Genomic DNA, 23,090 nt, shown 5'->3' on the forward strand with positions numbered 1-23,090 from the left:
GCTGTGAATAATTTTGCTTTGGTGGAAACTGGGGCTGAGGTTAATGATCTGTCCGTGCTCCCCGGCATGTGCTCCCCGGCATGTCCTTACAGAAGGCATTGCCTACGGAGGAGGGAAAGGAGGAGAGACATCATACACCCTGAGACAGGACTGGGCGCTTTGAAGCAACTTTTATTAAGGCAAGGGGGAGAGGGGTAAAGGTTGGGCTGGAGCCGCCAATAATTACAGACACTATTCTGGGATTAATTAATATCTAAGCAGGGCCAGAGTTGTGGAAGAGGGAAGAAAGATATGAGGTAGAGTCTCGGACATCCACCGTATAGGATGACACCCTACTTTAGGCTAACCCTCATGACATTTCCCTCTGTGACCTCTAGGAAGTAATCTCCTTCAGAGCCCAAGATGGAGGCAGTTTATGGAGATCAAGTTATGGAGCCATGAGTGGAAACAGGGGCAGCCCGGGAGAGCTCAGAGATGGCTTTGCTGTCTCTTTGAGCCACTGAGGGGTTGGTGGACTGCTCACAAAATACACAAATCTCCCTACTCAACCCCCCCCCCCGCTGTTCTCAATAACACCAGGCTCTTCTTCAAGAAGGCTCCATTTCTTGGCTGCGTTAATTTTTAATAAGCTGCTTGCATCTGATCTAATCATGCCACTGAGGGCAATTTTTATATTTTATAAGCACAAATAAATCCCTTCCCAATCGGCAAGCCCCTCGGCGGCAGTTTGCAAAGGCCTTTGGGTAGCCAGCTTCCAGTCTTCATCTCCTAGAGGCATCCCTGACTTGTAAATACCTCTGGAAGAGTCATTGTTGCTTAAATAATTGAATCTATTTAAAGAAATGAAGCCAATTAACTTTTCAGTTTATGACTAAGAAATAATTTCACTGTGTGTGGTCAGAGTTGGCTAAGTATCTGGGGATTCAATTATTGTTTAGGTCTTAGAAAAACTCAAACAGGATCCTAAACCATGTTGGGGAGCCTCTTTGGTGGCATTTAGTGTGAGGACCTTGGAGTCCAGATTTCAAGGTAAGACAGCAAGCAACTGAGAATCTGTGAGTCTATCTGCTGAAACCATCTAGATTTTTCTACCGAACTGCTGAGGAGAGACTTGCCAGTGAGGGTTTCAGGCTCTGTGTTCTTGTTCCTATGCCCTCTGCTTTACCAGCCTTTTTCTCCTATAAGAAACACAGGACCCTCCTGGGTCTCCTTCTGATCTTGAGTGTTTTTTAGATCCTCACTGCACATTACAGTATAGGCAACTGATAGAAGGTTAAAACAAAGAAAATTTCTCCTGTGGGGATTTGCAGTTTTAATAGGAAATGTATCCTGGAATATACCAGAAAGAAGTCACTGCGTGTAAGAGGAACAGACTGTAGATATATCATGAGCTGTGAAGAGCTCTGGGGAACCCTGAGGCCACTGCGTGGGGTGTGCACCCACTCTTGCAGAGGAGCCAGAGGGCGGCACACAGAACTTCCACCATTCTGTGTAGCACTGGGTTTCCTCACCAAGGGGGCACGGGGGGAAGAGTGGGCATACACACACTTGGCACACACAGGGAGGCGCAGCTGTCCTAAGACTGAGCACTGTCCTAGCCAGCTTTCCGTATCTGTGGTAAACAGCCTGAGCCAAAGCATCTTGGAGACGAAAGGGTTTGTTGAACAACACATCCTGGATCACAGTCCAAGGAGCAAAATCAAGGCAGGAGGTCAAAACAGGAGCCTGGAGGCAGGAACTGAGGCAAAGGCCATGGAGGGAGACTGTTTGTCTTCTGTGGCTTGCCCAACCTGCAGCCTGCAGCCTGCTTTCTTACACACTCACGACTACCTTCCTAGGCATTCCTCACCGTGGGCTTGCTCATTAATAAGATGCCCCAGAGACTTTTCCAGTCTGATGGAGGCATGTCCTCAGCCCCAGAGACTCTTCCACAGGCCAGTCTGATGGAGGCATGTCCTCAGCCCCAGAGACTCTTCCACAGGCCAGTCTGATGGAGGCATGTCCTCAGCCCCAGAGACTCTTCCACAGGCCAGTCTGATGGAGGCATGTCCTCAGCCCCAGAGACTCTTCCACAGGCCAGTCTGATGGAGGCATGTCCTCGGTGAAGATTCTTTCATCTCAGATGGTCCTAGCTGTGTCACACTGACAGAAGCCAACCAGTATAGCTGGTAACTGGGGGAGGCAAGAGCTTGGGGGAGTCTTTGTTCCTGGAAACAGAGCTCTGATTCCAGTGTCAGAATCCCACTGCTGATGTCATACAAACGAAGATGTCACACAAGGGGAAGCTTTTCCCATGAGTGCAGAGAAATGCCAGGACGTGACAGAAACCCTCACCTCCCAACGGCTTCCTGCTTCCTGATCCTCCTCATTCCCAAACACAAGCTCCGTTTCACTCCTACTGTTCAAGGAGACGTGTTTGTTGAGTAACTACAATGTCCTGGGCAATTTCAGGGCCACTTAGGCAGACACTCCCCTGCATGTTGGAAGGAGAGTCTAGCCTTGAAGACAGATGTTACTAACTCCAGATGTTTCTTGTTAGTCTTCTAGGCATTCACTTCTTTGTAGTACTCCAGACACTTAGGTCATTTTTAAAGGTGTGTGTGTGTGTGTGTGTGTGTGTGTGTGTGTGTGCGCGCGTGCCATGCATGCATGTGTGCAGGTGTATATATAGTCTATGTGTGTGTAGGGTAGGTATGGGTGAATGTGTGTTGTGATGTCATGTGTGTTCATATATGACTGTGTATGTTATATATGTGCAGGTGTGTATGCAGGTATGTGTGTGTATGCCATGTGTATGCAGTGGTGTGTATATGTCTGTGTGCTGTGTGTGTCTATGTGTATATGCATGGATATGGGTGCCTGTCATGTATTCCAGAGTTGGATGTCAGATCCCTTTGATCTGGAGTTGCAGGTTATGAAGCTGCGGGACCTGGGTAGTAGGAATCGAGCCCTGGTTCTCTGGAAGAACGGCAAGTGCTCTTCAGTCTCTCTAACACGGAAGGTCAGAGTCACCCGCACTCTCTCCCTAGGCAGGTAGGCTCCGTCACCTCTGAGACCTATTCATTCCTTAAATGGTCTATATCCACAGGCTGCTTTTGGAGTTTTTGTCACACACCCCCCCCCCCGCCTCCATCTTTGCCTATCTATCCCAGACTAGTCTCTCAACAACCTCCACAAACAGAAGCCATATACCCCAAGGTTCCTGGTCATCTTCACTCCCCCCGACCCCAGCATCTCTATTCCAGCCATGGTACACACCCTTGACTGTCCTACATCATAACCATAGGACTCCTGTACTGCAACCCACATCCTACTCTCATGAGAAGAACCGTGTTCCCCGGGCCACTGTACACATCCCTGAGTGAATGTTCCTCTGAGAGTGTTGTTATGTGGACCACAAGCAAATCCTGAATCAGAGAGGCAACAGAAGAGAGAAACCCTGCTTGCCGCTTTGCAGCTCTGAAGAGAGACTGGTGAGAAGGTTACACATCAGGGACAATGCTCAAAGCCAACAGAGAACAACTCTATACACCAGGATGGGAGGATCGCCAGGTTCTGTGTAGCCGGACGTGGTGTTGCGGACTTACAATCCAAGCTACGGAGAGTCACAGAAGGGATTCAGTCTAGCTTGAGTGGTGACCTCCAAGCCAGTGAGAGTCCTATCTCAAAAGGAAACAATGTGGCTGGAATCCGAGGAATGATGCCAGAGGCTGACCTCAGGCCTGTGCATGTACACATGTACCTGTACCTGCACACTGAAGAACATACACTACGTTTGACCTTCTTAATGAACAACAACAGCTCCTGACATGAGAGACTCTTTCCCTCCATGGTTGAAGCCATGTCTCACAAGGTCATCCTTTTTTCGGGAATTGCTAGAGCACAGTAGCTCCTCTTGTAAGCTTCAGGCTGATCTCTGGTTAAACCATGGGGGACTTTGGTCAGCCCTTGAATGACATCAGCGACTGGATACTGTGTTCTGAATCCATTCTGTTAAGTAGTATTTTCTGGATGTTTCCAGGGTTTCATTCCCAGTGCTAGATACAGGAGTGCAGCAAACAAGAGGAGGTTCCTAAACTCCAGTGGTTTGTGGGGCGTGTGTGTGTGTGTAAGTGTATATATATGTGTGTGGTATGTGTGTGTATGTGTGTGGTGTGTGTATTTGTATGTGTGTGCATACGTGTATATGTGTATGTGTGTGTTTAGGTGTGTATATGTATGTGTGTGTGTAGTTTGTGTGTATGTGAGTGTATGTGTGTATATATGTGTGTGGTATGTATATGTGTGTGGTGTGTGTATGTGAGTGTATGTGTGTATATATGTGTGTATATGTGTATGTGTGTGTATGTGTTTGTATGTGTGTATGTGTGTATGTGTATATATGTGTGTGCATGCGTTTGTATGTGTGTATATGTGTATGTGTGTGTTTGGGTGTGTATATGTATGTGTGTGTGTGGTATGTGTGTGTATGTGCTGTGTGTATATGTGTGTATGTGTGTGTGTATGTGTGTGTGTGTGTAGTGGCATCACCATCAGAATGCACCCCAAGGAGAGGATAGTTCCATATAGGAGTCAACACTTCCCAGGCTGAACCTTCTGGGAAGGCTCTGTGACAAATGGGTGTTGCCCAGGAGGGAAACTGTGTCCTAAGAGGAGGGGAGCCTACAGTGTGTTGTGTGTGAGGCCAAGAAGCAAATGACATCTGAACACGTGTAAGGTCATCCTTCAGCTGAAGTGCTTGGCCATTGGCAGCCACTCGGGGTCTCCACTGGCAGCTGTCTGACTTCTGAAACATGGCGGGGTTAATAATGATGGGGGTGCAGGGGGTGTCCACTGAAGCCCTCTCATCACCATGCGTTTTCTCGACCAACATCCTCATCTCGGGGTAATGTCTGCCTCTCCAAATAATCCGATTGAGCCCGACACAGCGAGGCATGGAGCAGGGTGGGAACTCCACTTGCTCTGTGGCTTGTGTGAAAGTTGAAGCTTCAAGCCAGAGAGACTCGTATATCAAGGGTGGGACGGCTTGATGGTTATGAGGATATATGGGCGAGCTGAGCCATCTGGATGACATTAAATGGTCTAAGTAGGTCAATCTTGTCTGGAGTAATGAACTTGAGTTTAATCAACATATCATACGCAAAAATTATGTGGGGACAGCATCGCAAGTTATTGTTGCCGTGTTTGCTTATTTGAATACTTAATCTTCTAATGCATGCCCATAATAATAAAATAATCTCACATGTGGGTAGAAATCATTTCTCCATCATCACAAAAGTGTATTTAAGAGTCTTGGAATTATGCTTCATGCTGTGGCTGTGGGGAAATGTTTTGAAGGCTGTACTCATGGGTGATGTTGGACAGCCTGCATTTTCACACCTATAGACAGTCTGATGGTCTTGTCTGCACAATCTGAATATAGGGAAGCACAGCCTGTTATCATGTCTCAGATCATCAGCTGTGGCAGGAACAGGAAAAGGGGTTTTGGCTTATATGGGGGCTTTTTAAAGACATGTGGCACATTCTTGTGACAAAGCTGCGTCAGCCTGGAGAAAGAGAAAGATGGCAGTCAGACCTGAGATCTTAGGGGTTTTTTGTTTTGTTTCTGTTTTTGTTTGCTTGTGTGTGTGTTTGTGTGTGTGTGTGTGTGGTGTGTGTATGTGTGTGTATGTGTGGTGTGTGAGTGTGTGGTATGTCTTGGGTGTGTATGTGTGTGTTGTGAGTATGTGTGTTGTGTGTGTATGTATATATACGTGTGTGTGAGGAGTCTGTGTATGTGTGTGTAAGTTTGTGATATGGCATGTATATATGTATGGTATGTGTGTGTGGTATGGCACGGGTGTGTATGTGTGTAGTGTGTGTGTGTGGTGTGCGTTTGTGTGTGTATGTATGTGTATGTGTGTGTGTGTGTATTTTTATGTGTTATATGTGTTGTGTGTGTATGTGTGTGTGTGATGTATATGTGTGTGTTAGTGTGTGGTATGGCATGTATGTGTGGTGTGTGGTGTATTGTGTGTGGTATGTGGTGTGTGTGGCCAGCAGACAATGTCTGGTATCTTCTTCTATTGTTTTTCACCATAAATACACACACACACACACACACACACACACACACACACACACACACACACACACTCACACACATACACATTATATAGAAAGAAAAAGAAAGAGAGATGGAGACAGAGAATAGATATTGATATATTGATAGATGTTGACAGGTAGATATAGAGATAGCTAGGTATGATGTTAATTTTTATTGATAGATTTAGAGATAGATATTGATATATTGATAAATATTGATAGGCATAGAGATAGATAGATGATAGATAGATAGATAGATAGATAGATAGATAGATGCATAGATAGATAGAGGAGATCTGAACTCAGGTCCTCATGCCCACTCAGCAGACATTTTACACATTGAGTCATCTCCCCAGTCAAATCCTATGTTTTGGAGAGGTCATGTTTGTCAAGTTAGAGCCTGACCAAGCCTCCTCTCCACTTCACTGGGTCTCAGAAGATGAACTGAAAGATGCTTGGCTTCTTACATTGTGTATTTCTGGCTTCTTTATCAAAAATCAGGTGTCCATAGGTGTGTGGATTTATGTTTAGGTCTTCAGTTAGAATTCATTGATCAGCCTGTCTGCTTTTATGCCAATAACATGCAGTCTTTATTATTAGAGCTTTGTAATACAGCTTGAAATCAGTAATGGCGAAACCTCCGGAAGTTCTTTTATTGTTTAGGATTGGGTTAGTTATCCAGGATTGTTTTTGTTTTTCCATATGGAGTTGAGCATTGTTCTTGAAAATCTGTAAGGAACTGTGTTGGAATTTTGATGGGGATTGCATTGAAACTGTAGAGTGCTTTTGGTAAAATGGATATTTTTACTATGTTAATGGTGCTGTTGTAACTGGCCTGTAGCATGTAGAAGAATACAAATAAATCCATATCTATCACCCTGCAAGAAACTCAAGTCCAAGCCAATCAAAGACCTTAACATAAAACCAGATTCACTGAACCTGACAGAAGAGAAAGCAGGAAATAGCCTTGAACACACTGGCACAGGAGACAATTTCCTGAACAGAACACCAACAGCCCAGGCACTAAGATCGGCGATTGATAAATGAGACCTCATGAAACTGCAAAGCTTCTGTAAGACAAAGGACACTGTCAACAGGACAAAATGGTAGCCTACAGAATGGGAAAAAATCTTCACCAACCCTACATCTGACAAGAGGCAACTGTCCAAAGTATATAAAGAATTCAAGAAACTAGACATCAACAAACTAAATAATCCAATTAAAATGGGGTACAGATCTGAACGGAGAGTTCTCAACAGAGGGGTCTCTAATGGCTGAGAAACACTTAAAGGTATGTGCAACATCCTTAGTTACCAGGGAAATGCAAATCAAAATGACTCCGTGACTCCAGCTTATCCTGTCAGAATGACTAAGATTAAAAACAAACAAGCAAACCCCACAAGTGATGGTGCAGATGCGGAGTGAGAGGGACACTCCTCCATTGCTGGTGGGAGTGCCAACTGGTACAATCACTTTGGAAATCAATATGGCAGTTCCTTAGAAAACTGGAAATTGACAGGTAGTGTACTCCTGGGTGTATACCCAGAGAAGGCTTCACTCCACCGCAAGGACATGTGCTCAGCTATGTTCATAACAGCTTTATTCATAATAGCCAGACACTTGAAAACCATACTTGTACCTCAGCAGAAGAATAGATTTTTTAAAAATGTGGTGCATTTACACAATGGAACATTACTAATCTATTTAAAAAAAGAGAAAGCCCCACAAAGTTTGCAGGCAAATGGATAAAACTAGAAAACAATCATACTGAGTGAGATAACCCAGACCCAGAAAGAAAAACATGGTGTGCACTCATAAGTGGATACTGGCCATACAGGATAATCGTGCTACCGTCCACAGACCTAGAGAGGATAAGTAACAAAGACATGCATAGATCTCCCTGGGAAGAGGAAATAAAATAATAGATTATAAGGGTGGACTGGGGGTGGGTGGGGATGGGAACAGGAGGGATCAGGTTAAGGGGGATAGAGGGAGAGAGTATTGGGGGATAGGAACTGGGGGACATCTTGGGGGCAGGGTAGGAACCCACTGGGGGTAATGGAAACTCCAGGAATCTACGAAGGTCACCTAGTAATGGCAGATATGGAGCCTGACTTCTATAACCAAACAAGGTTTCCAGTGGAGGGATTGGGACACCAACCCAGCCACAAAACCTTCAACCTACAATTTGTCCTGCCTGTAAGATGGGCTGGGATAAAGCCGGTGCAGAACTCATGGGAGTGGCCAACAATGACTGGTCAACTTGACATCCATGCCACAAGAGGGACACTGGCTCACCCTTGACACTACCTGGAGAGCCAGAAGCCAGAGGCTGGATAGTCCCAAGACCTAGGATAAAACCAAATATGACTGGCAAAAAACAAAACAAAACAAAACAAAACAAAACAAAAACAAAACCAAACAATGAAATAATCCCTAATGATAGTCTGTAGACAGGAGCCTAGCAGCAATGTCATCAGAGAGGCTTCGTCCAGAAACTGAGAGGAACAGATGCAGAGAGCAAACATTAGGCAGATCTTAGGGAATCCTGTGGAAGAGGAAGAAGGATCATAGGAGGCAGAGGGGTCGAGGACACAACAAGAATATGGCCCACAGAATCAACTAACCAGAGCTTGTAGGGGCTTACAGAGACAGAGCCGACCATCAGGGAGCCCGTATGGATCTGACCTAGGTCCTCTGCATGCATGTTATGGCTGCGTAGCGTGGTGTTCTCATGGAACTCCTAACAGTGGAGTTGAGGGAGGGCAGCTGTCTCTGACTTCTTTGTCTGCTCCTGGGATCCTTTTCCTCCTACTGGGTTCTCTTGTCCAGACTTGATATGAGGATCTGTGCCCAGTCTTATTGTCACTTGTTATACTGTGTTTGTGTTCGGCTGATGTCCCTGGGAGGCCTGCTGTTTTCTGAAGGGAAATGGGGGAGAGGATCTGGGGGACAGGGAAGGTGGGGGCAGGGACTGAGAAGAAAGGAGGGAGGGGAAGCTGCATTCAGGATATGATACACGAGAGAGAGGAATAAGTTAAAAGGAAATTAAAATATCGGTTACGAACTGGACATAATGTATGTCTCTTGTAGACAATAGGGTTTAAAATGTCATGGAGTCTGGAACCATCCCAGGGAATTGATCTAGAAACAGGTATCCGTCTAAAACTGCCTATTGATTTGACCCATTAATTTCACGCACAGAATGTATTCCTGACGAAACGGGTAAGACTGCTGTGCCGCCCCTAACGGCATTGCTTTGCCCAAACCCAGCAAAGCTTCAGATAATAGAAAATGAGTGTATTGAAAAAATGGAATATGAAATAAAGTTTCTGAACGGTGCACACAATGGATTCCTTTGTGAAAACAATATATAATGCCTGTTCAGATACACGTCAGTACAGTAAAGCAATGATGAGCTTGAGCAAAGATGGGGGGGACAAGAGAGACCTGGGGCCTCCGTGTGGGAGGAGCCAGCTTCTGCTCTCCCTGGAGCCAGTGCTCCTGGCTGGTGGCTGTGTGGTGGTCACTCACCCTGGTCAGGCAGGGCCTGCAGAACTGAAGCGGTTCTTGTTAACGTGTCTGGTTCAGTGAGTGTCAGCAGACAGCACTCTGCTCCCGTGTGTCATGATGACTGTGTTTCTGCCGTCGCTGCCATCATCATGAGGGCAGAGAGGATGTATCCATGTCTAGGGTGTGACTGACCCTCTGAACCTGTTGGCTGAACCATGGTGAGCCACAGAGCATCTGATGGCTTCAGGAAGAGCAGGTGATCTTCTGCAAGGGCCCCATTTCCTACCCACCCCACCAACTCAGTAACATTTTTGGCACCCCAGGATCGGAAGCTGCTGGAAGCAGACCAAGGTTTTTATTAGGGTGCCTGGTTAGTACCAAAACCAGAGCCATGTGCATTTATGGACCCCCAGATCCCAAACCATGATCAGTACTCTCCCTTACTTGAAGGTCAGAAGGAAGAAGGACCAGACCCCACGGACACCCCGGCCTTCATGCTCTGTTCTTGTTAGAGTGGCTTTCAGGGTCTCATCAGCTGGAGTTTAAAAAAGCAAGGTATCAGCTCACTTGCAGGAAGTTCCTGGGAGTTTTTATCTTTGCACTGAAGCCTTAAAGGGCCTGGCAGCAGCTGGGCAGACTGTAGAGTCGGCACCCTGAGCAAGCAGCAGAGGGTAAAGGCGTCTGGCATCGTGGAGAGTGAAGCTCACGTAGTGGGCTAGAGGCAGCATGGAGCTGGGGGCAGCTTGGTGCATAGTCTTGACCACAGATTGGCTGGTAGGGGACAAGCCTTGGTGACTGTAACCAGCCCTCCACCCTGGGCAGGGCCAGCCAGTCAGGCTCAGGTTCAGATGCATTGGTACAGACAGACAGACAGACAGACAGACAGAGGGACAGAGGGACAGAGGGTGCTCGGCTTGCCAGCCTGGCTGGTGCTAGAAAGTGGCTGAAGCACAAGTGGTGAGTGATTAAAGCTTTTTCCTCACACATGGGTTGCACAATGGCCTCAGTTTGGGGATCAAAGCTGTCTTTGAGGTCAGGCAACTATCCCACCCTCAGGATTAACCATGGGACATGATTCTTAGGTGGCAGAGGTTTTCCCAAAGACAGAGCTGTAGGAGTCTGGAGGCACTGTCAGCAGAGGCCTAGAGTCCCCTCTCTCACAGCCTTCTGACTGACAGCTGAGACAGCAAGGATGACAGCCCAGGGGCCTGGGGCTTCACTTCCCCACATCAGGAGGGGCAAAGAACTCAGTCACCTTCTGTGATCCTCGTACACATTAAGAAAACAATGCTCGTCTTCAAGGTTCAACAAGGAGAGTTAGGGTCAAGCCTCCTGCCAGGTACTGATTCCCCTGGGCACACAGGGAGCAGCGTCTCTTTCTCCTTCTGCTGGAATCTCGTAGATAGCACATCTACGAGAACTAGGTGCCCACTGTTCCCTTCAGCTGGAACCTGATCCTGGGAACTCTGGTTAAAGTTTGTAGTCTCTGCCCAAGCTCAAAACACGGGAGACATAACACTGCTGACCCCTGTGCTCGTTGGGAAGTTCTAGCTTAGGAAACTCGGCGTGGGCTGCCTCACTCAGCGCTTGACTGGGTAAGCACGTGGTTGCCAGTTATCCACTGTGAGGGTTCACTTTAAATACTTAAATATCAACTTGCCACACCCTAGAATCATCTGAGAAGAGGATTCCAATAAAGAATTATTTAGTTGGCTTTGGCCCACGGGTATTTCTGAGGCCAGGACAATAGTCTTGACTATTCATTGAGATGGGAGGACTCACCTTGAATGTGGGGAGCACCACTGAACGGTCTGAGCTCTGGGCTGTGTCAGAGGGAAGAAGGCTATGTAGGTAAACAGCAAGTGAGGATGTGGTTATTCTCTCTGTTCTTGACGTGGATAGCCGATGAGTCCCTGCCTTGGCTTCCTGGTGACGATGACAGTGACAGTGACAGTAGGCTGTGGTATGGAATCGTGAGGCCTGTAAACCCTGTCTTCTATAAGTTTCCTTTTGTTCTGGTATTTGTCACACCAACAGGAATAAAAACAGAACTCTCGTAGTGACGAGAGGATCTGCCACTGGGGCAGGACTTACATACAGGACAGTGGTGGAGTCCCAAAGAGAAGTAGTTATTCACAGATGGATCCTGGTGCACCTGTGGTCTATCTGGGCCCAGTGTGTCTCTGACTGCTGCAGGTCGCACTAGCTCCCAAGGACAGTTGGAGGATGTCCCTGAAGACTTTATGAGGGTGGCAATTCCCGTGTCCCATCAACTTCAGCAAGCACAGAATGAATTTTTTCTTCTCTGGAGATTTAATGCATCAATTCATAAAAACAGAATGGCTAAGGAACCCCGATTAAGGAGAACGCCACCTCGGTCAGCTCCCACCAGGCCCTCGGCATGGGGATGGATATAAATAGCCAGCTTTTAGAAGAAAGTGCTGATCAGATACAAGTATCAGCCACCTTGACGTACTGCTGAGACACCGTCCCAGTAATTGGGGTTACGGGCAGTTGCTCTCTCTGCTGGAATGGCAGGTCATTTCTGCTACCTTGGGGAGGAATGGGGGCCCTTCCTGGGGAGGTCCAGCCATCCAGCAGACAGTTAACCCTCTCTCTGCCTGGCTATGGTGGTGTCCCCTTCAGTCTCTGCCCTGAGCTTTTTTTTATATTCACAGCCTCCACTCTTGCCAGCCCTGCATCCATCCAAGGTGGCAAGAACTTGGGAACAGGACACAGGAAAAGATGGCTGGATCAAGTCATAGGAAACAAGGTTATCCTAGGAACACGCACCAGTGAGCAGACGGGGAGGCTGGGTTCATTTCTGATGGGGTTCTGATCCACAGTCTGAGAGTCTGACCAAGTATCACCCGTTTCAGGGAAGACATTTTGGCCACTCAGCACCCAGTCTCTGGGGGTCAGGGGGAGAAGAGAGTCTCAGGAAGATCATTCCTTGTTAAACTTAAATCAGTTTTCCACTAGGCCTGGCCCACAAGCTCTCTGGTGACTGACTGGCTGGAGGAGCAGACAGCATGGGCAGCAGAGCTGCAGGCTGCTCCTCCAGATTTTCCTCTTATGGTCTCAGGACTGAGGAGAGTCTGTCCACTGGCGTCATGTGCTGGTGTGAACCTTGGGGCTTTAATGAATGTTCAAAGCCAGTGGAGGTCCTCAGAAGGATCTGGTTTGCTAGAGATCTGGTCAAGTATCTTTCTGTTATTCAGTTAGTTTGAAAACAACGCTTCTGTTAACCTGAGCTTCCCTGTAGTGGATAGCTAACTTGTAAGACACTGTGTGGCCTTACTGGATAGACAGTATGGAGTTGAGTGTCATCTGTGTCTCCTGCTCAGATTGTGACAGCTGAATGACCTGAGCAATAGATATGTATCTGTTCTCATCCCAGAGACAGGACCTTAGAAATGAAGGGTTCACAACTTGATCTTTCCCGAGGTCTCCTGCTTTGCTGTGTAGATACCATCTTTTGCCTGTGCCCTTGGGGGTCACCCCTCGGTGTGCCTGCCTCTGTTCCCTAATCTCCCTATAAGGTCAGTACTCATACTGAAGGAGAGACAATCCTACTCACCTCATTTTAACTTAATTACTTATGAAACAGCCTTGTCTCTCAATAAATACAGTTGCATCCTGAGGTCCTGAGGGGTTAGAACCACAACCTAGGAAGTCTGGGGGTGGGGAGGCACCCCACAGCTGAATGTGTGGCTCCCAGCTCGGCTCCCGGCTCCTCAGTTCACCTGGCCGCAGCTGCAGACAGTGCAGGAGGGCCACCACATGCCCTGTGATAATGACCTTCACCATCTCACTGTCAGGTTATTCCGGGTGTCAGCTCTCCCCTTACTCCACCTCCCACAGCCGTAAATGAAGACAGATCTCTCCTCTCACGTTTAAAGGCCCCTGAATACGGAGAGAATCGATTTATATATGGGAAGGCAGCGGCCCACCCCCACTCCTCCCACCTCCCCCATCCCCGGGCCACACCAGTGTGAGCTTGATGACCAAGCTCCTCGTTCAGCAGATTCCTCCTCTCAGGGTGGTCAGACATGAACCTGCACCGTGCAGGGAAGAGCGCAGAGTGGGCATAAAGCTGTGCTATTATCCCAGCCAGTCAGTGGTAAAATTTTATTTGCCTAATCAATTATGAAGGATGTGCTGGCTCTTGGGGAAACTTCTGGACGCCATATAAATCAGACACATCGGCGATTCCTGAACTCATCTTCTTCATGGCTCTTCGGGTGTCGGCGGTCTCCTCCCCAACAAGCCTTCTCCCCTGCAGAATCTTCAGTGGATCCCCACTGCCTCTTAGATCAAGTTCAAAAGCCAAGCTCTCTATGGTATTGTCCCCTCCTTACAGTGGAATTTTCCTTCTCTGAACAGCCAGTTGCATGCCACTCTCTCCTCAGAATGTCAACATAACCAGCACTCTCGAGCTTGACAGCGTCTCAGAGTCCTTCCTTTCTACACCTGCACTTGCTTAACCTGGCAAAAACCCTCACCACGCATCAGCCCTGAAACAATTCCCTGTCCTGAGACACATTGTCTGTCCCACTCAGTGACTCTAGCCTGCTGGTGCCTGTTCCTGCCTGGTTTTTGTAGGGTTAGAGCTGAAGTGTCACACGGATGCAGGGTTAACCTTTGACTTCATCATTGAGTTAAAATGGAAGCACTCACTCTCCCCAGAGATTCTTTCCCAGCAAGACAAGCTGCACACTGGTAGACAGCACAGTTGCCAACATCACAAGCATCTTCTCTCCACGTTGGCCTGGAGGAGCGATAGCAATCCCCCAGGATACCCGCCGGCTCCCAGGATACCCACTGGCTCCCAGGATACCCACCGGCTCCCAGGATACCCACTGGCTCCCAGGATACCCACTGGCTCCCAGGATATCCACTGGCTCCCAGGATACCCACTGGCTCTGCTGGGCAAAGCCATGTTTATCCAGTAACTCTTAATGCATCGTAATTTGGTTCAATCCGCTTGCCAAGCTGTGGCCACCTAAGGCAGCACATGAATATTTTAGTTGGATCTATGAGTGGAGAAGCCACTCAGACCCAGACCCGCATCTCAGGAGTACCTGTGCCTCCCACCTGGAGATCTGTGAAGGTGGGACTCTCTCCACTGTGTCAAGTAAGGAGCTCAGGTTTGCTTGGTCAGTGGGTTACTTCACAGTGGTCTGGGGAACAAAGATGAGGTAGCATCCTTTAGACCCTCTGCAGTGCTTCACAGAGGACAGGCACTGGTGACTCCACCCTCTGCACAGATGGAGCCATGTGTGCGGACAGGAGCCTCGTGCACTCTGGCCTTTGCATCCTACCAGTGTGGAGAAAGAGCACTCAATGAACAAGTGGGAGAGAGAGAGAGAGAGAGAGAGAGAGAGAGAGAGAGAGAGAGAGAAGTCACACCAGTAAGAGAGAGAATAAAAACACCCCTCCTCCCAGGGGACTGGCAAGATGGCTCAGAAATAAAGGTACTTGTGCAAACCTAGAGACCTGGGTTCAATTCCTGGAACCCACTTGAGGAGGAAAAAGAAAAACAACTCCAAAAAGTTGTCTTCTGGCTTCCATGTGTCCCCCATACCACATAGTAAGTGCTTAAGCACGCACATGAGTGTGCACACACACAGAGACACACACACACAGACACACATAAACACACACAAACACACACAGACAAACACACAAATACATACTCACAAATACACATATATGCACACACAAACACACATACACAGACACACACACAGACACATACAAATACATACAGAAATGCACATAAACACACACAGACGTACACACAAACATAAACAACATAGACACACACAGAGACACACAAACAAACAGACACAGACACATAAACAACACAGACACACACACATAAACACCCACAGATACACACAGACACACATATACAAACACACAGACACACAAACACACAGACACACACACAGAAACACACAAACAAACAGACACAGACACATAAACAACACAGACACACACAAACACACACACATAAACACCCACAGATACACACAGACACACATATACAAACACACACACACAAACACACAGAGACACACACACAGACACACAAACACACAGACACATAAACAACACAGACACACACACAAACACACACATAAACACCCACAGATACACACAGACACACATATACAAACACACACAGACACACACACACACAGACACAGACACAGACACAGACACACACACACACACACACACACACACACAATAATAAATGAAAACAAGCACTTTCGGAGCTGCAGGTAAATGCCTGTGAGATCAGGAACTTGGCAGCAGGTGCCAGCCTCGCCCTGGCCTTGCCAGTGGCCTGCACACATCACTGGGGACAGAGAGAATGCCTACTTACACTGTGTCATGGGTGGGGATGGAAGAGGACAAATGTCTCATTGTGGCTCACCAGTCCTGGGGATTTTGATACTTGGACCCTGCAAAATTCGCAGAAACAACTGTATTTCATCCCCATTCTGATTCCTTCAATATCTTGATAGGAACTTGTACCCTGGAGCCAGGACTTTCTGCTAGCAAGGCCTGAAGCCACAGCAGGAGCCGACTGGGAAAGGCAGGTGTGCAAAAATTCCTGAGTTTTCTCTTTGCCCAATTTTGCTATTTTCCCCCTGTGTGGATGCCAATTTCTGCCCTTGGAGGACATCTCAAGGACATCCATGAGAAAGGTTAAGGCATGAAAAGAAGACACAGTGGGAGATGGGGACACCTCTCAGTGGTAGTTTGGATCCTGAGAACCTGTGTGAAAAGCCAGACACGGTGGCCCACTCCTGTGACGTCCACACTGGAACGGAGACAGGAGACTCCTGGAGCTCATTGCCCAAGCCGCATGGCCTGGAAGACAAGGTTCAGAGACTTGAAGTGCCTCTCTGTATTCTCCCTCCTCCACCCTCTTCCTACTCCTCCCCTCCATCTCTCCCTCCCCCTCTCCCTCTCCCCCCTTCCCTTCTCCCCCCTCTTCCTCCACTGACCCCCTCCCTCCTTATCTTTCTCATTCTCTCCTTCTCCCTTCTCCTTTCCCATTCCCCTGCCCCTCCTCCTCCTGCCCCTCTCCTTCTCCCCCCCCTCACTTCTTCCTTCCCCCCTCTCTATGGTTCCCTCCTGCTTTTCTTCTTCCCTCACCTTGGCCCTCTCCTCCCCCTTCCTCCCTCTCCCTTTTCTCCTCCCTTTCTCTCCCCTCTCCTGCCCCTCCCCCTCCCTCCTTTAGCTTTCAGCGGGACTGAGCTGAATTTCTCTTCTCCGGAGCAAACTTCCTTGTGAAGACACTCCTCTCACGCCTTTCTCCTTGAAATTGTTTTTAAGCAGAACGTTTGCCTTTTCAGTAAACCACAGGGAGCAGCAAACCACAGGGAGCCCTCAGCACCTACTAGAAATGCCACGGCCCTGGCCCCTCAAGTCTACAACACTGACGTCACTGCAAGTCCCCGTGGACCCGCCAGGCTTAAGAGGGCAGAGTGGATGTATGAGAGATGAGCCCCTGGGCTCTGAGGCGTCTGAGAAGCCCGCAGAGACTCATTCCTATATTCACAGGACTCTGAAAGTCGCGCTAACTCAGACGGGAGCCTTGTGAAGAGGATCCCTCATGGCCCACGCTGTAGTGTGTATGTAGGATGTAGCAGTATGGGGGGGGGGGACCCCTTCCGAGTAGCAGCCTGCTTCAAGGGACTGCTGGCACCATTCTTTACATTATCCATAATTCATTTACCAATTACCAACCCAGCTAGTCTGCTTCTCAGTAGACCTTACGACAGGGCTCTCTTAGGCTGGGTCTCCCGAAGTGTATACTGCTTAAAGCTGTTTGTTGGTTGCAGAAATGAATATTTCTACCAAAATAAACAGCCAAGGAAGACGGCTGATGCTGGTGATCCTGCACACTGTTGACCAACCATCGCTGATTCTCTAAGTGCACTGTTTCAGAGGGCTCTGCTCTGGAGCAGTGGTCCCTTGCTCTCTCTGACGGGGTTGTGAGTGTCCAGGCTTCATGGAGACATGGGGCGTTTTTGTTTCCTTCTAACTTGACATAGATACTGGGTTCTCATGGAGAGAGATCTAACTGGTGTGTGTGTGGGGGGGGGGGTAGCAGTGTGAAATGATCTATATTGCTAAGCAACCCTAGGCTTGACAGACACTCCCCTCCCCCAAGCAGAGCCACAAATGCTGAGGTCAGGAAATCCTGGCTTGCGGAAGAGCACCTGACCTGGGAGAGGACTCCTCTCAGGGCTCCTGCACAGGGCCTTGGGTAGAGCTGCCCGGACAGGTGAGAAGTTCTGTTTGTGCCTCTGGATAGATTTCTTTGGGGAACAGGACCTGAGAGTGAAGACACACACTGAGCAGAGCACCAGTCAGGAAGAGCCAGTGCAATGCTAATTATAGGTCCCATGACAGAGAAGCTTCTAGAATGGCTCCTGACGAGTGACAAGAAGGAGAAGTCTGTGGTCATCGAGTAGCGTAAATTGCAGAGACTGGATCTAGTTACAAGTCGCCGTCTTCCCTCTCAGCTTGGGTGAAAGTTTTACGAGATACGGCAGTTTTGACAGGGTCTCACTACACAGCCGTGGCTGGCTTGTAACTCGCTGTATAGCTCAGACTGGTGTGGAAGCCACAGAAATCTGTCTGCCTGAGAGAGAGTGTGTTATGTGGCTAAGGACCTGTGCCTGAGAATGTCTCATGGCTGTGAAGTGGAGTGCATCCCCAGGAAGCGTCATCTCCACAGCCCGTGCTGGCCAGAGGTGCACTCTGGGATGAGGTTCATACACACCGTGTCAGGCTACTAGGCCGTGGCCCGTCTTAATTGAGAAGAGGAGAACACTGCTTTGAAGGGAGGTGGAAGCCAACACCCACAAGCTACAGCAGGTGCAGAGTGACATGACTCAGTTTCCTTATGTCCCAAAGGAAACGAGGATGCCCAAGGTTGTCAGTGAGGTGGACAGATAGGAGGCAGACAGGGATGGGGAATCGTTGAGTAACCTGGGGCCACCCTTAATTTGGTGTGCGTAACCCTCTTACAGTAATGTATTTAGCAGCTGGAGGCACTTACCCACAAGCACAGATACTCAACTCTGAACAGTACACCCAATACCTATTGCCTGTGGGCGACCCAAGACTCCCAGCTGCATCTGGTTGCATGCACACCCTACTTACAAAGGAAAACTTTCATCTCCACTTACTGCCAGACTCAGTTTTGTTTCAAATGCATGCCCAGGGTGTGCTAGTCAGAGAGTTCAGGCTAATCCAGATGGAACTGGCTTTGATGCAGGACAGTCAGTTAAACTGGCCAAGGGAGAGCTGGGTGAGAAGCCCCTGTTTTCTACTTTATCACATTATGGCTAAAGCCAGATGCATTGTGGGAAGAATCTGTGCAGTACAACACTGATAAAATGATGTAATCTGTCAGTCAAAACCACCTAAGTCACAACCCTTAGCAACCAAACTCCTTCAGCTCTTGAACCCTATAAAGAGGGGCCCAGACTACAGTCAATGGGGAAATGTCTTTACTCTGGCTCACTACTGTCAGGAAAAGCAGCTTGACCTCCCCCGCCCCCGTGTGTTTCTCTGTCTCTGTCTCCCTCTCTGTCTCTCTGTCTCTCTGTCTCCCTCTCTGTGTCTTTTTCTGTTTTTCTGTGTTTCTGTTTCTCTCTGTCTCTGTTTCTCTATCTCTGTTTCCCTCTCTATTTCTCTCTGTCTCTCTGTTTCTCTTTATCTGTCTCTGTCTCCCTCTCTGTGTCTCTCTGTCTCTCTCTGTATCTGTCTCTCTCTCTGTCTCTGTCTCTGTCTCTCTCTCTCTCTCTCTCTCTGTCTCTCTCTCTCTTTCTGTCTTTTTCTTCTTCCTCCTCTTTTTAAAAATTTGCTTTGAATAAAGTTTCATCTCTACTTTTGCAAATCAGTGTGAACCTTTACTTCAGGTTTTGCTGAGGAGATCAAGAACCTCCCTGGCCTAGTGCCTGTCTCTGTCAACACCTTAGCCTCTGCGGTTGTTGCAGAGATGGGTGACAGGGGTACGGCTCTCAGTGTGGTGACAGTCACAGGGGAGCTGAACACACCCAAGGATCTCGGGCCTGGACATCCTCGGCAGGGGGAGTTGGCAGGTGTGGCTCAAGATTCTGTGTTGTGTTTAGCAAGGAGGTGCCTGGTGGTGGCTAAGCAGCTTTCTTTTGTACTGTAAGACTCCTTAGAATCATTAAAATGCTAATGTAAATTAGGCTTTCTAGGAGAGATAAGGGGTGGGCATCTTCCAAACTTGTTTTATTCATTTCACATGTAATTATTATGTTCATATATATGCAAAACACTGTCTGATGTGTTTTGGAAGTGCATACAGGGTCTCTCTTCTGCAGGTTCCTGTCTACTGAGCAGGGAGGGAGGGTGGGAAGCGGCGGGGCACGGGGGTAGGGGAGTGTGGTGGAGGGGACGCCAGTGAGGGAGAGCGGGCCTACAGAGAATGAAACTCTGGAGCAGGAGGAGCTGGCTTCTTCAACTGAGACATAAAGGCGAGGCTCTAAGGAGGTCTCAGAACAAGAATGGCAAGCCGCAGCCAAGACGGGAGCCTACCAGGCTGTGGGCACAGTAGAGACCTTCTGTGTTCAGGATTGATGTCTTAAAAGGACAGAGAGTTTAACGCCAGGAGTATAGATTGGTGCATGGTATAGAATGGGGCCCAAGAGGCCTGAGGGCTCAGTCCTGCCAGATCAGACCACACTCGTCCAGCTGCTGCTTTGGGTTATAGGATGCAAGTAAAAACCTGGAGGTTGTGATAGCCAGGTGGTTATAGGATGCAAGTAAAAACCTGGAGGTTGTGATAGCCACGTGTACATGTGTGTACACGTGCACATGCTCACATGTACACGCGTGTCCATGAGTGTGTGCACGCACATGTGTGTGCTCACATGAACATGTGTGTGCACATACGCATATGCATGTGTGCACATGTGTATGTACACATGCTTGTGTGTGCATGAGTGTGTACATGCACATGTATGTGCTCACATGTACACATGTGTGCATGAGTGTTTGTGCATGTGCTCACATGCATGTATGCACATGTGTATATACACATGCTCGTGTGTGTATGTGTGTGTTTTGTAACATTCTTTTTTGTTGTTTTTACTTAAAACATTCTAGAAAAGAATGGGGATTCATGAGACTCAGAAATTGAACAAACTTCATATTTCTGGGAAAGCTGACAGGATTCACTGCAGTCCATTCCCCAGGTGATAAAAGAGGCAAAAGACGACAGGGAAGGAGACACTGACATCAGAGGTGCCTGGAGTCTCGTGGACCGTGGACCAGTTGATCTGCCTGCAAACCACACAGAGAGCCCCCGGGATGCATCTTTCATGAGACATCACCCATGATGGGATGGGCTTTTCGGTGGTGCCTGTACCCTTGAGTCACCTTAATCCTGTGACCCTTCACCTATTGACCTAGTTAGGGTTTCTACTGTTGTGGTAAAACATAAAAGCAACTAGGTGGGGAAAGGGTTTATTTCAGTTTGAACTCCACCATGAAAGCAAGTCATGGCAGGAGCTCAAGGCAGGAACGTGGAGGCAGGAACTGAGACAGCAACCACAAATAAACCTTGTTCATGGCTTGCTCGGCCTGTGTTCTCATACTGTCCAGGGGTGGCACTAACTGATGTGAACTGGGTCCTCCTGCATCAACTATTAATCAAGAAAATACATTATAGACTTGTCTGTAGGGCAAGTTTGGGGATTCTTTAAAATTTTTTTCAATTAAGATTCCCTCTCCCCAGATATAACTAATTTGTATCAGGTTGGCACAGACCAGTGAGCACACTCATGATTCTGTTACTAACCATAAGCTCACTGCTCCACCAGGCTGGGCTTTAGTATAGATGCTACTTTTGTTTGTCGTGGGTTCCCTATATGGGGTGAGTAGATGTGTTCTGTCTCCCCAGGGAAAGTCTCACAGGACAGTGTGTGTATTTATACAGAGCTGGTGTGTGTGTGTGTGTGTGTGTGTTTGCATGCTCCTATGTGCACACAAGCTTGCCTATGTTTGTAAGGGCCAGACCAGATGTTGGGTTGGGTGTCTTCCTCATTACAATCTACCTTATTTTTTGATACAGTGTTTCTCACCCAGTTTGGATCTAACTGGTTTCTAGACTGAATAGCCAGCAAGCCCCAGGAATTCTCCTGTCTTCAGCTCCTGAGTACTAGGATTGCAGGCATGCATGTTGCGGCCTCAGGTTTGTAAGTGGGTGCTAGGGAATACCCTCGGGTCCCTGCTCAAGCTGCATGCACTTCCCAGCCTAAGCCATCTTCCCAGCCGAGGGTTGATGTTTTGCATGAATATTTTCTGTTTAAATGATGTTTGCATAGGACACTACCCAACCCACAAGGTCACAGGGTATCAAATTATCACAAACAAAGCATGCCTATACTACCCTCTTGTTATTGTCACCCAATCCTCACTCCCAAGACTAGTGCAAACACGACTTTGAGGCCTAAAGCCATGGGATATGCTTATTGGATTTAGAATTTGTGCAATGGAAACTTTCAGTGTGTTCTCCCCGTGGGCTCCTTCTGCTCAGCATCTCAGATAATTCATCAGTTGTTGACTGTGGCAGGAATTCACTCATTTCTGCAGCTCCGTGGACTCCCATGTTCAAACATGACACAACGCATTCACTAGTTCTAAGCTAGCGGATGTGTGGCTCAATGGCTGTCATGGATACTGCGCTGGTGAGTCTTTGTCAAACCGGAGTCGCATGGGAAAAGGAAACCTCAGCTGAGTCACTGTCTCTACTTAATTCGCCTGTGGCCATGTCTGTGAGGCATTTTCTTACTGATGAGGGTGGTGGTGTATTCCTTAGCTGTGTAAGAAAGCAGGGAAGACCGAAAGCAAGCCAGTAAGCAGTGTTCCTCCATGGCCTCTGCTTCAGTTCCTGACTCTAAATCCCCACCTTGGACTCCAGCCTTGAAGTCTCTCACTGATGGGCTATAAAGCTGTAAGGTTAAATAAACCCTTTCCTCCCTGTAGTGGTTTGAATAAGAATGGCCCGTAGGCTCCTACAATTGAATGCTGAGTCACCAGGGAGTAGAACTCTTTGATACGATTAGAAGGATTAGTAGGTGTGATCCGGTTGGAGTGGGTGTGGCCTTGTTGGAGGAGGTGTGGCCTTGTTGGAGTAGGTGTGGCCTTGTTGGAGTAGGTGTGGCCTTGTTGGAGTAGGTGTGGCCTTGTTGGAGTAGGTGTGGCCTTGTTGGAGAAGGTGTGGCCTTGTTGGAGGAGGTGTGGCCTTGTTGGAGTGGGTGTGGCCTTGTTGGAAGAGGTGTGTCACTGAAGGTGGGCTTTGAGGTTTCAAAAGACTATGCCAAGCCCAGTCTCTCTCTCTCTCTCTCTCTCTCTCTCTCTCTCTCTCTCTCTCTCTCTCTCTCTCTCTCTCTCTATCTTGCTCTCCCTCTCCCTGTGGATCGAGA

This window comes from Arvicanthis niloticus, chromosome 5, assembly GCF_011762505.2.
Source record: "Arvicanthis niloticus isolate mArvNil1 chromosome 5, mArvNil1.pat.X, whole genome shotgun sequence".
Classification (NCBI taxonomy): domain Eukaryota; kingdom Metazoa; phylum Chordata; class Mammalia; order Rodentia; family Muridae; genus Arvicanthis; species Arvicanthis niloticus.